A 21,388-nucleotide genomic window follows, 5' to 3' on the forward strand; every position below is an offset into this window, starting at 1 on the left:
CATTATGTCATTATGATCAAATTTACTGGTTGTATTTTTTTATACAGTTGTAAATATCAATAAATAAATAAAATATAAAAAATAAAAAAATCTTCTTCTCCACCACATCTCTTTATATCCCTCCTCCCCGGCTGCCTGAGGACACTGTTTCTACTCACTCATGGTTTGCAACCGAATTAGAAAGATCTAATGTAGTATTTCATGGCTTATTAATTTGTTTCAACATCTGACCTTCAATATTTTGAAACTTTTTAAAGTTCTTATCTTGCCTCAAGTTCAAAAACTAAAACCAAGAAGTTCTTAATTCATATACTATTTTAAATAAATAAATAATTTTATAACTATTACAATGCAGTCTGTTCAATAACTATAATAGAAGGGATAAAATTGCATTGTTATTGTTATGGATTTAAATTGTGTTATATATTTAAAAATTGCAACTCACCCAATAATACTATCAAATTAGATAAGTAAACAAAGTAATGTTATAGAACTGATTTCTCTGTTAGTACTTATAAATTAAATAACTGATACTATGCAATCGAGGAAATGCTGATTAAAAAAATATATTAAATTATAGAAGCTGAGGAGGGAAGAAGGGTGCAGGATATGCCTCAATCCTTCAAAGAAAATACACAGAAGAACTAAAAAGCATTGTCTTTTGATGTTTGCCTTTAAGGTAAAAACGAGGTTAAAAAAAAATCGTGGCTTATATTGCTCTAGATATCCTTCATGATGTTGAGGTTTTCAGTATGCCACAGCACATCTGCCCTAGCATATAAGAATCCTGGCGTGAGTTCCAAACGGTGACCCGATTGGAGAGCCCGCTAGTGGGACCATAGCGGTCACAGGTGCGGGCCGCTAGTCACGTACACACGGACCGTTCCGTGATGAGCCGTTGCCGTGATTAAATCACTGTCACAGTCCCATTATCCCTTGCAGTTCACTTATCATCAACGGTCCGCTGCCCTGATTCCCTCCTCGCTGCAGGGCCATACATCGCTCAGTAATTAGTAGTGGTGCGGGTTGCAATGTGGAATAGATAACCGAGCGATCTTCTCATAGTTACCTACCCTTCAATATCCTATCTTCAGGATAACACTAGATTATAGAACTACAGGATAAGAAAAAATTATCCTTAGAAATGTAGAATTAAACATACTTTTCTAAAGAAGCAGGGATTGCTTAGTATATGTTTATAGTATACGTGCAATATACGAACATTCGCAATTAAAATAATTAATATGATATAGATCAACTGAATATATTATATTAGAATTAGACAAAACTGCTAGCAACTATTATAGTAACTAATATAGTGATTATTGTGAGCCTGTGACCCTGAAGATTGAGATTATCCTTGATAATTGTCCTCAACGTTGGATATGTAAAAGAAATTAATACAGAATGTTTAAAGCAAACTGAGAGTTTATGATTTATATTTAAAATTTGGTTGTCATACGAGTAATTCGCTAAATCCTCGGCCAATCTCTTAGAGGTAAGTGAGCATGGAGTTGAACGCAGTTTAATGAAATACGATTAAAGATTGTTGGTCTACGCAAGGCACTTGGTACACATAATAGCCCCATGAATGACATTGGATCAGGCATATTGCAAGAGTGGAACCAATCAATTGGCTTCAACGTCAAACTAGATGGCAGGTATACACGGCACCGGAGGAAGAGAAACACCAGCCTGAGGATTGTGGGATAGGAACCAGGACCTCTGTAGACTGTTTAGTGTAGCAGGCACAATCACGGATTCATCATTTTAGAAGTCTGACCTCATTCAGATCCAGGCTCTGAATAGTGAGTTATACAGATTCCGAAAATTTGGCAACCATATTGGATCCACAATTTTGAATTTCATCAATCATATTCCTTTGTATTGTAGACGTTTCACTCCATATGAGACTCGCCATTTTGGACACCAGAGGAGGAGTGTATATGAATTAATGTCATTGGTATATATATTGATAGACAGATATTAATTTGATCAAATTTATTATTATTGTTTTTTTTTGTGGGATTTATTTTGTAATAATTTAAATTATTATTAATTAGAATGATTGAGGAGAAAAATCTCCTAAGAACCTCATCACACCCACATTATGAAAAATAAAACTACGTAAGAATAACATTATTAATTAATCATATGAGTAAAAAATATCATTTTATGTATATTTATATATCAAAAGTATATGTATATGGGGTATGTATCCTCTGGTATCAAAAATGTTTGATAAAAAAATTTGACCTTAGGAGTGATGGATTGGATGGAACACGGTCAAAAGGAAATAAAAATCACTGTAGTCCCAAGTGTCTTAAAAAAAATAAACACAGTTCTGTTCTGGTTGGTGTTTCAGTTCAATACAAATACTTTTTTACCTTCTTTTTTCAAGGGCCAGTTAGGATTCCCTTTTTTTTCTTCTTTACCATTTGCAAACACCACCTACCATAGGATTTTATCAACTGAGCATTCAAAATTACCCAGCCAGGGTCTTGTGTAGTACTTGGGTGTTTTCAGAGCATTTTAACATGGATATTTTCATTAAATTAAAGTATTTTAAATAAGATTGTGGACTCACGTGTAAATTCCTCCCTAACTCGTTATTAATACTTTATATCGGTTTTCCTCTACACTTTTCTGTAGTTTTATTATATAACCGGTCTACAAATGTTTCAGAGAAATTCCTAATTTGAAGTGATACAAGCTTAGACTACAGCTATCATCCGTGTCCCAGTTGCGGCAATATAATATTAATAATACAATATGACAACTTGAGGGAGTCTGATAGATTATTTTCTTCTAATCAATGAAGAACAAAATTTAATTAGCCTGGCATTCACTTTTTAATATCAATCAAGCTTTTTAAACGGATATGCTGGCCAACAAAAGATTACGAAATGGCCGAGAGTTCAAAATTATAAGAGTTGAATCAATCTAAGAGGTAAAGTGGAAAAGTAAAAATAAATGTTTACTAACTTCCTTCCTTTTTAAAATTAATTTTATATATTTCATCTTTTTTTTACTGCTTCATGTATATAATGTATATTCCTGTAGTCTTACCCCCAATCTTCCAATAAATTGTTATTTTTTATTCCTCCCTATCTCTAGATTTTATATATCATCTTTTTTAAACATCTTTATATCTAGATTCCTATAGCTTTGTCATTCCTTACAATGATTGTATCTTGTTCCTACTTATCCATGATGAAGCTCTGCAAAGGAAGGAAACTTCGGCTACTAACATAAAGTTTTTGTACTATTTTTTTTACTTTTCTTGCTCATACTACAAAAGGTAGTTACAAAAAAAAAACACTTATATATCTACAACATGATCTTTGTTTTAAAGAATACAAACTAACAAACATAGATGGTAGGCATTCTTATATGAAAATCAAAATGTTACAATTAAATGGTCATTTTGAAAATAATCCGTGATTATCTTTTGAATTAGTAACTACCTTCTGAGGCGGTGATGAGAGCTGAAATGAAATAATCACAGTAGTAAAAAACAAAAAAATAACCAAAATCAGTACCGGTACAACCCCTGAAGGGTCAGGAGTTCAGTACTTTGTAAAGTACTTGTACTAGATCAATGACTGTACAAGGAGGTGATTTGGTCAGAATCACGCTCGACCGCCAGATTTTTACCCAATTTAAGAGGCTGGGTAGACCTCAGGAGGACTCCAGAACCCACAGGAGTTGACTCACAACTACAGTTTAACAGAAAACAATTTTTTGCCCAGAAGGTTTGAACTCGGGTCCTTGGAGTTAGTAACCACGCGCTTTACCCCGCGGCTACCGCGCTTCCCCAGTGTCGTAGTAAACAGAGAACTTATTTAGATGAGATAAATGTGGCTGGAGTTGGCAGTTATTCTTCATTGAATTACTCGTCCTCAAACTGACATACCAATGGTTCCACACCGGTTCGGGCACCTTGGAAACCAATGTCATCGTTAACAGGAACGAAATCCCTTAATTTAACTTTCCCCAATTAGGCAGTTCTAATCTTGTATATTGTTCAATATTTCCAGTTTGCTTTACAACCAGTTCCTTTTGGAGTAGTTCTAAACAGAGGTGGAAACACTTCTTTCCAGAGCTCACTTCGTTTTCGCAGATTCAAATAACACGGTTTGAGGATCAAAGCTGTATTCCAAACTGTGTAAACGACTGCACACTCTATCATATCACTCAGTTTGCAATCAAACAAGTTACTTCAAATTATAGAGAGTGGGATAACCTTGACTCTAAATTATCAAGTGATTACTAAGTAAGGTTGCTATGAATTACGAAGGGGACCAAAAAACGTCGATTTTGTTAATTTATTTAGCGTTTCTAGAAGACGAAATGAAACTTCGAATTACCATCAACTAAATAACATCGAATATATGAATTTCTCCCTTGGATCGGATCTATTACGGAGATTCAATTTGACTATTGTTCAAATTAAATTTGAAATTGTTATAAAAAAAATAAGTTCTAATATACCTACTGAGATTCATATTTCAGATTTAGTTTTGGTGAAGTTGGCATTTTTAACTAGCATTTGAAATCAATCTTTAGCCCATGTATGCTATAGCATGTTTATGGTAAACTTATGATCGCCATGTTCTTTGTATTCTCTTATCCTTTCTGCTGAAAAACAGCACAAAATTGTGCTCGATTCGTTTATTTTTATCTAGGACGTATCGGTGATATTTGAAAATCTATATATATGTATTTAAAATTTTCATAATATTTTATTATAAAAATTATATAATATGAAATATTTCATTTCTAATCATTTCATTTAAAACTTTTAAAAAAATTATTAAATAATTCTGTTTACTAACCTAATTTGCCTTAGTATTATTGGGCGAGTCATACATTTTTAATTATAACAAGCTTTAAATATACAATATGTATTTGAGGGTTAAGTGTCCTAACTGAAAATATGGATTAAGGATCCCAAGACAAAAAAACATTCCCTATTAAGCTGTGTCTGTTAAGAATTTGTTTAATTATTGAGGTTATGATAAATGAATTAATTAATATGTGTTACAACTACTTAATTAATGAAAAGTTAACATTAACTTTGAGCATTAATAGCTCGGCATCTTACTTCCACATGGCCGAACACTAGACAGTTTATTTATGTTTTCAGGATCATAGAACACCACTGGATGTTTTTATTTGGGGTTACATTAAAAGATCTACGCATGTTCGGTCAATGACATGATTTTTTTAAAAATAAGGATTGTTTAAACTTAAGAAAATAATAACACACATCCAATAGCCGTTCGGCTACTGCTGCCGTGGAAGCAGAGATGCCGAGCTTAATGCTCAAGGTAATCATCAGTTTGAACAACATTAATTACAAACGTTAATGTTTACATTTCATTGATAAAGTAATTGGAAACGTATTGATTTATTTATTATAACCTTAATAAGTCATAATAATTAAAATCCATAGATGTAAATATCTCCTAAACATATCCTTAACGGAAATACCATCAAAGGTTTTTTTTTTTAGGTCCTTGGTCAGATGTGCCAATATTCAGACAATTATGTTTTAGTATTATATCATTATTTTTCTATTTTTACACGATTTCTTAACTGCATTCCTAATTTGATTTTTTCTATTTGAGGAAATTTTAAGGGTTTAATCATATATTCATAATCGACTATTGTGTTTTTCTTTACCTGAAGGTAGGATAAGGGGATAATAATAAATTGTAAAACAGTGAATGTCAAATGGTGAAATTGATTATTATTAATATTACATAAGGAACAATTAAAAAGATTGGTTATGAATAGTTGAGCGCGTATAATTAGCGTATTAGGATTCAGCATCAAGTATTGAAAAATACAAAAACAACCAAACCACCATTTCGAAATCTATCAGTGCGAGGGAAACTTAATTCAAGCCTATCCTATAACGACATTCGGGTCACTACATTTTTCAGTTCTGAATATTGTTCCAAACTTTTGAAGAAGAGTAATATTTTTTTTTAATACAAAATCTTGCCAAACCTCAACAAGACCGCGACAGTAGTGAACGGCGATAGCGAAGTAGCTGACATAGCGTCTGAGTTATTTAATATAATAATATCATAATGTGCTGTTATTTTCATTTAAAAATTGGGCTTCACGTTGGGTTGCCAAATCTACGACCGATTTGGCTTGCTGTTATGTTTGCTATATGACTCAGTGGGGTCCATTTGTTTTACTCGCCGAACTGTGGTGGAGGTTTTTTCCCCTTCCATTGTAAGGAAGGTCGTGTATTTATATATCTTACAAATTACATAATATAAATAGCCACATTACCTGTATAACAATGTTTTTGTGAATTTTGACCTGAGCGTTAATGTTGAAGTATAAAATGACAATATACATTTTAACATAAATCAGACAACGAAAAGAACAAAAAAAAGGAACACAAGTACAAGAAAGAATGCAATAAAGCATACGACAATATACAAATACGTAATTCCAAATTTTTTCGTTTGACTGTACAGATCTTTTGGACTTTGGCCGCCCGAACTTGCCTTCTGTACGCCTGCCTGCCTTGGGCTACAGCTTTCCAGCTTGCCATATGTTGGTAGTTCTTAAGCATCTTTGTTAATCCTGTCTATCTATCTGGTTTTTGGCTTCCCACGCAGACTCATGTCAACTATACTGGCGTTCATTGTTGTGTTGAGGCCTCCAGGGCCCTGTTTCATATTAAAGTACAAACTAACACTATTAGTCTTGTAGATTTAACTTAATACAATTATACAGACTTGTACAATAGTAACTTGTACTTTAGTATTTTTTAATTCCTGTAATATCAGTAATAGTCATCCCTATCATGAAAAAAATAAGTATTAGTATTATTACCACACTAGTCTTTACACTTATATGTTATAATAAAGTATTACTATTAGCTTGATTAGTGTGGAACAAAGGAGGTTGAAAATGTGAGACCTGTTTAAAATATTAATTCCCTGGAGGGGCAGATTGTGTTAGTGTGTTAGCTGAAAATGTTCCATTATTTGAATTATAGACATGAGCATTGGGTGGTCTCGTCTATTACGATATTGGCTTATCTTGACCTCATCGCTGCCGCGGTCACGTCTTCTTCGCTCCCCTTGTCCAGGTTCAGCGGTGGACGAAAATAGTGGGGGTATTGGGAAATGATATCCCTGACCCCGATTTTATACAAAATTTCGGATCATTTAAATACAACACCTTTATATCATAAAATATTGACTGAACGGTCTCTGCAAGCAGTTTACTGTCAGTTCTTCTCACCCATGCGTTAAGGCTCTGATATCAGATCGCTTGTGTAGTTATTGTATTAGTACAATATACAAATACAACATAATAATACATGAGAATATTAAGGTATAAAATAACACTATACATTTTAACAGAAATCGAAAACTAAAAGAAAAATGAAAAGAAACTAAACAAAAATAAAATGTACAATAAAACATAAGAGAGGTAACAAAGCGAAAACTGAACAGATAAATTCTTTGACAATCTAAATTTTAAAAATAGAATAGAAAAGCCTACACTTCAACAAACAAAAGATGGTGGGATTGGGTAATTACAATCGCTTTCTTTTATGATTTTACAGTTTTGTTGATTGCTTAATCAATAGAACTATAACATCAATAATTGAAATCTTCGATGCTAAACTATTGTAGGCTGATTAACTTGGCAAATTTTAGTAGCTCCTGTTTATATTTTCAAAATAGAATTTTTTCGGAACCTGGCCAAGCGTCCCCTGTATCTTGACTGCCCGCATAAGTGCCGTCCTGTTGTACTCATGTCAATTACTGTTGGATAAAATATGCTGAAATGTTTTTGGTGTCTGTCCATCGCAGTTATAGAGTTCCGTTAGCAGTCAGTGTTAGTTTATACTGCGTTAATCCCAATTGATTTTCATTTACCATACCATTAGTCAGTGAGTAGTGAGTCAATCTATTATTTATTATTTTATCTAAAACTTTACTCATCTTTGAATAATTTGGAAGAATAGTTATTGGGTGTAACTAGTTTGAATCCTGTTTTTTTGTTATGTGAATAAGTCCTTTTTTCCATGTTTTAGAAATTTCTGTTTTGATCCAGATTAGTTGGTAAATTGTATTGTTTAAATTTGGAAAAATCTCAGTTATAAGTTTTTTTCCCTTTCGTTGGCCCAAGACTCCCATTGGAGTTCTGACACATGGAGGGTTATCTACAGGTGACAAACGTATTTTAACTACGGTGGGGAGTTAAGTTTTTAATTTTTTGGATTCACCACTCAATTAAAAAAATCAACGCAGGATTCGAACCGGCGCCGCTACAGATCTTAGATTGATAGAACTGTGCCTAACCACCTGAGCTACGGACGGCCTCTCAATTATATGTTGTTATCCTATCATGGATTTAGGTTCTAAATACAGTGTACGATTTCAAACCGTTCAAGTGGTTTATCATCCTTTGATTCAGGCAGTGTTTTAGCTCTGGCCAGAATTTTAGTCTGTTGTTGAGTATCGTTAGAGATGTTATCTTGATGAATCAAGCTATCCACTATATGTGAAATAGTTTATTGAAAGCCAGTCATGTATCGGTTATCGTTTGTAAAATGGAAATGATTAAACAGTACTTTTTTTCAAGATACTATTTTTGCTTGATAAGACTTTGATATGTGTACCTGCTCTTCAAGTAAGCTCGTTTCCTTAGATCCTTGTTTGTTTTCGTCCTTTTAGGTACTTTTCTTAGTCTATTAATTTGTTTCTGTAGTTTATCATTCTATCAGTGTACTGTTCGGTGAAGTCTATATTTGTCAATGTTTGAATTAGTCGTTTTGAAAGTGATATTGCTGGCTTTGGTAGCTGGTTTGTAAAATATCTACACCGTACTCGAAGATGGTTTTAATTATTTTCAATTCAGTACCCTGATTAGGAATTTTGAATTGTTTTCTGAGCTGGAAGTTACGACTGTTCTCGAAGGTTTTTCCAATTACATTTGTTTGTAATGTAGTAAATCCTATTTAGGTTATGTTGAGTCAGTCGGTTATTTTACTAAGATATTTCATAGTAATCGAGTTGGAGTCCGAACAGTCCTTTAGTATAATCCAGTTTGTCACTAATTGTTTTGGTGTTGAAAATTGTCAAGTCAACATTGCTCCTACCTTTCGAGCCACTTAAATTTATCAGCTCAGAACCTTTGTTAATTAAGGATAGGTTTTAAGAAATAATGAATGATTCTAGAATTTGACTCCTGAATTGAGTAGTTAAGAATGTTTGAAATGCTCTAAGTTCTTTGGTCGTTACACAAATTATAATTATTTTGTAGGCGATTATAATTACCATTCATTCCTTTAACGATTTGAGGTAGCTTTTTGAGAAGTTTGAGCTTACATTAGATAAAGAAATAGGCCAGTATTTAACACAACACATCGTAGTTCTGTTTTACAGTACATACTTCCTAAGCAACCTGGTAGTATTAATAACAATTATTATAAACGATTTTGTGTTAGGATTCACCAATATTCCTAAGATTTGATCGGAAACTATTTAGTAGTATAAGATTAATATCACATTTTTGACTTAAACGAAAATTTTATACTTAAAATGTTCTTCCTAAAGTTACATTACAAGTGAAATTTAAAAAAAAATTCCTCTATTGACTCATGTTTTAATTACAGGTTATTGTTTATCCAAGCGCTTAGATTAATGAGATTCCTTTATAAATACAGAGGTTCAACTCTGGTCCATTCCACAAAGCTATCTCAACTCCCTGCCAAGATTTTTATAGCCGTCTTATTTGTGCTGACAATGAATCATTGATTTAAATGGAAATCACAATGTTTAAAAATAGCCTATTTTGAGTGCCAATTTCCTATCCCGAACCGACCTCAATATCGTACCTCTTCATCGCTCACGGAACAGGAACTTACCTTGATCTCTGAAGTTCTACATTCATTTTAATTTTCTGGATTAACGTCATAAAAAAGACTGAGCTTTGCTGATGAATATGCCTTGAATTTTATTGCTTTTTCACAATTGAAAGTAGAGAAGCTTCATATTTAAGCAGGTAATAAAAAAAAACGCCTGGAAGTACACAGGTCAGTGTATCTATCTCTCTAATTCTAACTTCCTTTGTTTTCTTTTTCTCTTTTTAATCACCCTATTTTATTTTTTGAATATTTTTTTCTCGAAATTATTATTTGTATACATATTTTTTATTTTGTATTTCAAAGTAAAGGATTTGACGTTTGAAATTAAAATCTATAAAACGAGTCGTTGTTGAAATATAGCTGTATCCAGAAAGAAGTTTTTCGAATAAGTAAGCGAAAATAGTTAGGGGAAAATTATGAAATTTGTAAAACAACCATTTCACACTCATCCTCAACATGCCTCCTAATGGAAGGAGTCGTTTTCGAAATATAGGTGTATAAAACGGATTCTGATAAAATCGGTACGAAACCAACTATGTACAAACCAGCCCAATTCCTTAAAATTCAGAAATATCAGATTAAAGATTTTATTGACCCACAATTTACGTTTTAGACATCAAGGAACGAACATGCTTAGTGTCAGAAAGTTGTCTAAATAATGTCACAGACATTGGTTATAGTCGAGTTTCGATTTGTGTGGTTGTTCGTACTTCTTTTACTGCTTGTAAATGTCAACTGAGGCTCGAGTAGACTCCAAGATCCTGGAATTAATGGCTTCAATTTTCAGAATGGTGTCATTGAGCCTTAAACGTATTATTTCTTAGTCTTCACCATAGACTATTGAGATGATTCTCACTCTCACTTTGGCAATCGTATAGATAATCAACCTATTGTTCAGAGGTCTCTCCAACCAGAGTGGGAGGATGGACTTTTCATTCCGTGGGACCGCCACAAAATAAAAGTCAATCACACCCCACTGGCCGGAATCTTTTTTTTTTTTTTTTTTTTTTTTTTTTTTTTTTTTTTTTTTTTTTTTTTACTGGCCGGAATCATGTCGCTGCAGGCTCAAGGTTGCCCCAACTATAAACGGCATCTGAATTGCAAGAACTTTTTTTAAATTTATGCGATCTATTAGGTTCGTTGAGTTTCCATAAGGGAATGAATGACCATGTGCCCAGATGATTTTTTTTCTGAGGGAATAGACTCCAGTTAATTGCAAGATCTTTTGATACCCAGAAGTCAATCCAATCCAATTCAAGACAAGCCATTGTTGCTGGGACATCAAGGTCTATATTTACCAGTAATTGAAAAAACGATGCTCTCTTTACGTTAAAATAACCAGTATAAAAGTAATTTTTATTTCGGGATAATTAAACCCCTTAGAATATTAAAGATATTCAATTCCAGGAATATTTATCAGTCTCTCTATAAATAAATATAATAATATAAATGAATATAAATATGTGCGCTCCCATATTTTACTACAGCCACAAGTACTCAACACTACTTTGTACTTGTATAAAGACCACTAGAGTTAGTGTTTTTTAGCTCCAAGTATTCAATTTTCTTGTTTTTGTGTACTCCAAGCCTAATAATTTCTAACATATTAGGCGTTTTTTACAGATAACTAACCTATTCTAACCACAGTGGAGGTCAAGATATTATTTTTTTGGACCGCCACGAAATAAAAGTCAACTATCTCCCTATACCAATGTTTTATGAGTGGATAGAGAAGCTTGGCCTGCATAAATTAAGATTATCGTGAGGCATTTTGCTTCATGGGTTCGGAAAAGATCCCAGAAAAAATTGCCGTAAAAAACTAAGCGTAAATAAAACTCGGCCTTGGAAGAAGTACATTTTCGACAAGTTCGGTTCCATGAACAACATTGATGAGTATCTAATTAATCTTGTTCTATCCCTTAAAAATGTTTTCTAGAAGAGAACATTTTTCAAACTCAGATAATGAACGGACTCAATCCCCTCCGGGTTCATTTTATTTCAATACAAATACACCGAGACGAGGACGTATTCAGCCAACTTTCAAGCTCTATATTATTGAATGAGGCTTTCCCAAGGACTTTTCCTCATTTCATCCTGTGTCGGGAAAGTTGCTCCCTCCGGAGTAGACTAACTTAGTTGGGTTCAAGAAGGGTTCTCATTTCTCATCCCACTCTTATTAAATGTTCTTTTTTTTTTTTTTTCTTTCCTACTGGTTTCTTCTCCTGTTTTCAACTCTTATCTTTCTCTTGAATTAAAGCCTATTTCCATTTATGATTTCAATAGTCCGATGGTAATTAAGGCTGTCACGATTAGTTTTTTTTATAACTAAAAGATGAAAAGATTTTTAAAAAAATTAAAATACAATAATCAATAGTAAAATGAAGAATATGTATTAATGGAGCAAAAAAATATATGATAAAGTTTGGTTAGAAATAAAATATGTAATCAAAGAACACAACACACACCGACACTCACATGATGGACATTACCAATACATCCTTTAGGGCTACCTTCTCTAAGATCATCTGACAGTTAATTTGGAAATGCATAAACGAAAAACTGCCAGGGGCGAATCTGGATTATTATAAGTATGCTTTCCAAAGTTATTATTAAATGGTTATCGACTCATTTTTGTTAAAACTAGCATTTCCATTGATACTGAAAATTTAATAAAAAATATAAAAGAAAAAATTATTAACATATATGAAATTAATTTACTACTCTATTGATAAAATTGAAATATTTATCATTATAAGTAAAGGGCGCAAAAATACTAACTTTTAGCTTAAATAGTTAAATAGCTATGTTAATAGTTTTTGATTGGTTACAAAAGCGTATTTTTAGGTCCCAATGTGAACGCTCAAACATACATTTTCCGAAAAATTAGCCAGAGTTTATTCTTTAACTATTCCAGAAACGGAAACCACTGAAAAACATTCTTACAACACATATTTACTTTTGCGTACGTTTGCCGTACTGCCGTACCTGCCCCACTGTGCCACAAGAAGCGTAGTGTCGTCAGTCTGCCTGCTTGCAGATATGTAGACATTGTTTGAGCAACCGGCTTTTCAAGCTGCTTAAATTACTTAGTGACATAAATGTTTAACCATGGTTAGGCTCAAGGACGGGTGTAGTCTATTTATACTTCAATAGTCAGTTTTTTAAATTAAATTTGTTAGAACATAATTGAATTTATAAATATATACTACACCCATCCTTGAACATAACCAAGGTTAAACATTTATGTCACTAAGTAATTTAAGCAACTTGAAAAGCCGGTTGCTCAAACAATGTCTACATATCTGCAAGCAGGCAGACTGACGACACTACGCTTCTTGTGGCACAGTGGGGCAGGGCCGGCAAACGTACGCAAAAGTAAATATGTGTTGTAAAATGTTTTTCAGTGGTTTCTGTTCCTGGAATAGTTAAAGAATAAACTCTGGCTAATTTTTCGGAAAATGTATGTTTGAGCTTTCACATTGGGACTTAAAAATGCGCTTTTCTAGCCAATCCAAAACTATTAATATAGCAATTTAACTATTTAAGCTAAAACTTAGTATTTTTTTTGCCCTTTACTTATAATGATAAATATTTCAATTTTATCAATAGAGTAGTAAATTTATTTCATATATATTGATAATTTTTTCTTTTATATTTTCTTTAAATTTTCAGTATCAATGGAAATGCTAGTTTTAACAAAAAGGAGTCAAATAACCATTCAATAATAACTTTGGAAAGCATATAAAAGAAATTTATATTGAGAGGATAGCTAAGTTTTATAGGAAGAGATTAAATTACAACTGCCATTTTGAAATAGTAATAAAACTGGGAACAATAAGTTGCAAAACGCCGCCGCATTTCCATCGAGCTGCCTACTGAACTACTCGTGCTAACTCCCACCAGCGCTATATATAAGTAATCCTTTCACTTACGTAAATCTTCCTGAATGTTCCACCAGGAATGTTCACTAAGATTTACAGCTTTTCGGGAGTGCGTTATGTAAAAAGTTCTTTGAAACACTTTCCCTAAATTATACTTTTTATTTTACTGTTTCTAGGTTATTCTTTACTTGGTTCCTGAGTTATTTTTATGGATTAGGTTTTATTATTATGCCCTTCAATTCGTTAAGCAGGAACAATTCGAGGCTGTGTACAGCAGAGCGTTAAGCCACAACTTAGCATTCTCGTGCCAGAACCGATGCCGGATCGAATTCGGGCGAAGGATGGGGAAGGATTGAATTTTATTTCGTGTTGGGCCCTCGGCATTAATCTAGACTTCCCCGCTCTGCCTTTATGGTTGGCAAGCTTTAGGATGACACCTCTTTCCTGCCATAAGTCGAAGAACAAAAGAACACTAAACCCCATATAAAAAATAAAATCAGAATCCCAATTAAGTGCATTTTCTATTGATTTTATTTTCGCTTTATATTCGTACTTGTTTAAAAAAAATTTCATTTCCCCTTTGTGTATGAGTCCTAGACCGGCGATCTTTGAACTTTTGAGAACGCATCCGCTTTCACTGCACATTCCAAAGGGCCTCTCTTGAATGTAAGGGGCAATATCATCATTCATCAAGACAGTTTCAAGCCTAGGAGTACAGCCAGCTCTTAGCATACTAACACCAATATGAATATCATGCATATTTCATGTAATCATCCTGCAAAGTGGATAATAGTGTAACAGTGCGTATCTCGCAGATGTACCGTTCTGCGCCTCAAGAAGCCCTGTTATTTGCTGTCCTATTGCCTAGTGTATGTAGCATAGTGGGACGAAAAAGCTCTCAAATCTCTTTCTTTAAAAGTTTTTCTTGATTGATGAAAATTTACATCTAAATACAGTATGTTTAAACCATATTGTCCCAACTTTATTTTATAATATAGCCATTATTAACGACGGTATATATCGTCTTTTGTTGTGTAGTGAATAAAGATACATTTTTTCCAATTGTTAAATAGAAATAAAAAAAAAATTAATTATTATTTTCTATCGAGATACAGTTTAAAAGTCTCTATTTACCCGCCCCTTTTATATTAACAACTCAGTAGTGATGTGGTTGAGCGATTAATACAAAATTTAGCTGCCAACTTTAAAATACAGTAAGACACTAAAATATTCCATAGTTAATTTCACAAAAATAAGTTCTAATCTGTTCATTATAGCATCATGAGTTGGAAACTCACATTTATGTCATGAATGTGTTTCTTTATATTTTTACGTCGTTTATTACGAATTGCAACTTTGCCACCACGATTTTTTTCTTTTAATTTAGAATTTATTTTAGTTTTTTTTCTCAAAAAATGAGACTATGAAATAAATTATAACATTTAAAATTCTAGCATGTGTAAGAATTAGTATAGATAAACTATTTGATATTCACACTCCAATTGACGTAACTTAAAGCAAACATTACTGGAACAGTTATACACCATTAAATCTAACCTTGAGTAAAAGTGGAATAATAATATTTACCTACTTGACAATTGCTAAATAATGAACAAACGTATCTTTGGCAGAATCTGATGTAGTTATTTGTGCAAGCTTAGAAAGGAGGAAGGTTGTGGTTGGCGGAGGTTGTGAAGGATGTGGGACATATATATGTTTCACGGGAAAAAAAAATATCCCAAAAAAGAGGGTATATTTATTATTGATTGAATACTCCACGGTTCCATTAGAATATTCCAATAGAAAAGCTTTTAGACTGCAGATTACCAGTAAAAAACACAACGTTTCTTCGATTCATGTAACACATGCGAGCAACCAGACAAAACAAAATTACATGACTCAGTTGATGAAGCATTGAGTGGTAACTTTGTTTGGAAAATTTCAATTATATGCGTAATGAAATACTTCCTTAATCTTAAAAATTAATTGTTCTCAAATGTACCTCGTTTTGGAATGAATATACTGAATATTCTTCATAGGGTCTTTTTTTTATATATAAGAGAGAGAATCTAGAAGGCCTTGGATTGGCGGGCGGAAGTGACCTGCTCTGTACAGACAGTGGACGGACCGGAACTGCTTCCGCCAAAGACTGAATTGGGTTTGACCCCTCCCAGATTGGCTTTGATTCACTCCAAATTGGCTTTTCCTCCATGGCAGAATTACTGCCGCTCGTCAAGTGTTCCTTTTTTACCTTTGCCGGGAATCACCAACAGAGCAATTTAAATTTTTTTTTAGCTTCGCACAAACTGAATGGATAAGTTTTACAGATCGGTCGGGATTTTTAGAAAAATTTATTTCGGTACTAAAGGATGTAGTACTATGTAATTAATATTATTCTTGACATGGTATCATGTGTTGATATTGTATTTTAGTGACTTTTATTCTATTTATGCTGCTTGAGAACTCGATAATATAAACCTCAGTTTTTATGCTATTCACATAATAAATATATCTTTACATGTACACTCTGGTTACTAGACTGTAACGCAGTATTTAAGGATGATAAGCTCCAACAACAAGCTGTATTCACACGATTAGAATGATGAGACCTGTTTTTAAGAGCTTATTGATCAGCATATATTAATATATGCTTATTTTTAGTACTGATAAGTATTAAGGATTCAATTCCAAAAATATGGATGTTGAGTTGAGTACATAGTCTCAGAAAAAAATTCTATATCGACTATTATAAAGGATTTAAGTTATATATTATAATAATAGCCTGGTTGAACGGATTTATACAGAATTTTTTTAAACTTTATTTTTTGTCTTCTGCAAAATCAAGAATATAGCCTTAAATCCTCTATACCAGTGATTCCCAAAAAGTGGGTGCCGCGGTGTCATCATAAGGGCGCCGTGAAATATACAATTAAACAATTCGGCAATTTTTTTTTTTTTTTGCTCTTACCCCTGTAGAACAGATTCGTTATCTTGGACTACACCTTGACAAACGACTAACCTGGAATCCTCACACAAGACTGAAAAGACAGGAAATTGGGCGCAGGTTCCGACTACTTACTAGACTTTCTAGACACCGGTCTAAACTTCCAACTCATTACAAAAGACTGATCTGCATGACAATAATAAGACCCATCTGCACATACGAGTTGAGCTTTGGGGTTCCACTAAACCTTCGAGTTCTTCTCGTATCCAATCGTTACAATGCAAAATCCTCAATGCTCCTTATTTCGTTACTAATAAAACCATCCATAAAGACCTAATTGTTCCTTATGTAACCGATCTAGCCCGAACCCGATATCATTCCTTCCATTATAAACTCCCTAACCACCCAAACCCACTAGTTTCTAACCTTGCTTCCTCTTCCATTCCTGGCAATACTCCGAGGAAACTGAAAAGAAAATGGTCTCGTGACCTTATATTGTAAAATGTTTTTAGGGTTCTACTACTGGGTAGTTTCTCTACATGCTGTATCATATCATTATGATCTTACATCAAATTTGCTTGTTGTATTTTATATGCAGTTTTAAATGTCAATAAATAAATAAAAATAAAACAATAAAAAAATTTGTGCGTCAATAATTCAGTTTTATGCTTACAAAATTCCAAGAATTTAGCAACTTCCAGTCTTTCGTTGGTCTTTCCAATCCACATCTTTTCAGACAGCTAGTGCGCAAATATGCCTTCCCCAGACATGCTTTAGTCACTAAATAGTATCTATTTTTAATTTTCGCTGTTAAATGGGTAATCGCTTTTAAACAGGAAAGTTTTCCAATTTTTCAAGAAAGTCAAAAGTTTAGAAAAAAATCTGATGTATTAAGGGCGCCGTGGAAAAAATCCGATTATTTAGGGAACCGCAAACCGAACAAGATTGGGAACCTCTGCTCAATACTTAGCAGGACAGAAATTATATTAAATTGATATAACATAAAGGGAATCGGAGGACTACTAATCACAAAATAATAAAATGTGTCAACATAAATGTTGGTAATTATTTTTTCTATTAACTTGTTTAATTAATTTAAAGTTCGAATTTTCACTAATAATCAGCTAATTTTGCTTCTTGTGCTCTCTGCACCAATAACAGAAAAGCTCGGCTCTCCCACTGCGTGTAATGCATGCGACCGGTCTAACACAGTCGCAAATCGTTTGTCCATGGAAAACGTTGTGAACAAATAGAGCATCCACACACTCGGCCAACCGTTTGACAAACATTGTAGGCCGAACGTTCACCATTTGGATGTTTCATACTGTTCAAACAAACCGAATTTATTTATGTCGTTTAAGAGGTAAATGAAAATTTACAATATTTAAAATATTGCATATAATTATAAATTAATATATTTTAGAGTAAAAATATACTTACGATTCTCTTTGGTGTTTTGTCAATTACTCATATTTAACCTTTAAAACAATTTAGTATATCTCAATTAGGTAGTTTCCTTATTATGCGTGCACTTAAAAAATATATATATATATCTGTGAAGTTTACTGTTATTTATTTTTTTTTTTAATTTATTTATTTCGTATATTTGAGGAAAGTAATTCTTGATATATATCTGTTCAATTTATGTTGATTTATATAATACTAGTTTCTTTTTTCGAGAAATTAGCTAATATGATATTAATATGCATATAATATATAATGTCTTTGTTATTATTTGAATCAAATTCCGCATAATGTATACTTATTATTTCTATTATTTATTTTTTTTATCTGAAAAGTATCTTTTACTAATAATAAATTAAAGGATTAGAATATAAAACTCAGTAAGTAAAAAGTAATAATTACAAGTAATTAATCCTTGATTAAATTTATTGAATTGATGGAATTTATGAATCATTGATAGTTGGAATATAAACTTCAACGTACAACCATTATTAAAACCCATCATCCTGGAAAAATTAGGAACTGTTGGGGAATGGGTTCGAAACGTAAACGTATGAATAACACGCAAATATTAAATTTCTGAAAACTCAATTTAAACAGTGTTCACGTTCATAAAATCTCCATAAATGTTAACTACACTAATTGTAACACCCATTAGTGCAAAAACCATACATGTCGCTGTGAAGATAAGGACCGAGAAAATTAGTATGACACGGTTACCAATTTAACCAGTCATGCCAATTTCAGACTGATATTAGTATCCCCGTTAGGAAAAAATGAATTAGGCATCCTTGTATGACTTAGTGACTCCATCACCTTTTAACATTGATAACAATACTCAACATAAATAAGAAGAAGAATAAGAATACTTATAATAATTTGCCTGTCGCAAGGTAATCAGTTAAGAAAGTTTTGAATTTTCTAATTTCTGTTTTAAAAATATTTTGTGAATTTGCTGTTGGATACCCTAATCTTGTGCCACTTCGGTCTTGCTCCACCATTTTTCTTTAGTAAGTTAGGAATAAGTTTTAGCAAATTATTCTGTTGTTTGGTATTTATTTTATTCGTTGAAGTATAACACTTATTCCGATTATTATTGATGATGTTAGCTATTCTACGAATACGCCAATACATTGTTTCACTTAAGTAGGATTTGAAGGCTAGTATATTTCCAAATCATTTTTAAGTTTGTCCTAGTCAACTTGACCAATAATCAATGAAGGAAACGAGGGCTTAGGAACAAAGTTTCAATGCAAGAAAAGCAGAAATGGGCTATGATAAGGGGAGGGTTGAAATCTGAGAGGTAATAAATATTAGTGAATAATTAACTTTAATTTAATTTAACTTAATTAATTAACTTTAATTTAATTAATTTAACTTTAATTTAATTTATTGGCCTTTTGATTTATGAATTTATACAGGATGGATTCTATTTAGTTATTCAACGTTGATAGTTCGCTCCTTGGTTATATTTCGGCTGTTTCACAATAATAAATCCACCTCCATGTGCCTCTCGCAATTATGTTTCGTTTTATGAATAAAATTTCTTCAGAAGTTGCTTGATCCAAATTAGAACTAATGAAGTCGCTCACTGTAGATCCCGCTGTAGAATGATCTTCATTGTTTCGGGCCAGGCTTAAGGTTGCTTAACTTTGCTTCTTGTATTTTGAGCTGAGGAACATTATATAGAAATGATACAAAGGATCTCATTAAGTAATTAAACTATTTTCCCTTATTTTATTAATTGAATGCTTGGCGAGTAGTGGGATAGAATTCCATTGGTGATTGATTAATGATTTGTAACCTGCATCAATATTGTCCACTTTTGAGAAAACCAACTATGAAATCCTTAAAAAATCAAGTAAGTTTTTTGTTTTTTTGTACCTTAAAATCGCTATTTTATTTATTCATTTTAGTTAAATTAGTGGATCTAGGTTAACCTTGATTAATTCTTTTGAAAACTAATAATGCTTCTAATCCGTAATTAATAAATCAAGATTTATTACAGTTTATTTCATTTTATTTCTTATTATCTGGTGCAAATACATGAAGCACCGTTGCGGTATTTTTATGTCTTGGTCCGAGTGAATGCCTAATACCCTTCGTAATAAACCTAAAACTCTTTAATTACAGCAAAAAGAAAAAGTATCCTTTTAATGGACAATTCCCATTGCTCCAAGTTGACAAATAGCAAGAAACTAACAATAGTTGACTGTTAAAGTTACTTTTATTCCATATTAAGTACTGTAGATAGCTCATAAATTTTTACCGCACAAAACCGCTTCTCACAATGTTCTGACATACTACTAAATTGTTACTAATACTACTAAGTTGAATGGTGGACGTTGCTGCCAAACAAGCACTTGCTCTCCCAGGTCCGGGCGTGGCCAGCCTGATACTCCAAGAAATAAGTCTTTCGGTGAAAAATGAAATATCGGCTAGTTGGCAAGCCATGTAGAATGAAATCCCACCAAGCAAATTAAAAATTATTAAAAAACGATTAAACCATTGACCATAACAAACCGTTCCAACGCTGGGAGAAGGTTATTATTGCCAGATTAAGAATAGGTCATACGAATTTAACTCATACATACCTGATAAATAAGTAACCACCGCCAAAATGTTAATACTGCAACAGTGTACTTACAGTCAATCACATGTTTGAAGAATGTCATTTCTATTCCATCAACTTAAATAGATTGGGAGTGGGATCGAGTGTATCGGATGCCCCAAATGATGACCAGAAAAACATCTCAATGGTTTTACTTGTCTTAAAAAGCAATAATTTTTTGAATAAGATTTAAACCTGAAAGCTTGTTGAACGTACTTAAAAGTTCTAAAATAAGTAATTCTTTAAAGAGTTTTAAATCTTGAAATTGAATTAAAAAATGTGAAACATGAACGTTGATGACCTCTGGGTTTTGCGGCCTAAAGCCCCAATGAACAACATGAACGACTAAGCTGTTGAAGGCTCTTTCAAAAGATAGCGAAGCCATAAAATAATCGAGAAATACCGGCCGGATTTTACCGTTCGGATCAGATATCACTATGTTTCCTTCTTTCTCCTTTAGTAATTAATAAAATTATTTAATATTTTTTATTTACCATGGTTTATTATTCCTTCTAATAAGAACCGTTTATTTTTTTTCAATTGAATAAAATTAAAAGTACTGTAGTAACATT

The sequence above is a fragment of the Halyomorpha halys genome, unplaced genomic scaffold, assembly GCF_000696795.3.
Source record: "Halyomorpha halys isolate HHAL.00 unplaced genomic scaffold, Hhal_1.1 Scaffold343.1, whole genome shotgun sequence".
Taxonomy (NCBI): Eukaryota; Metazoa; Arthropoda; class Insecta; order Hemiptera; family Pentatomidae; genus Halyomorpha; species Halyomorpha halys.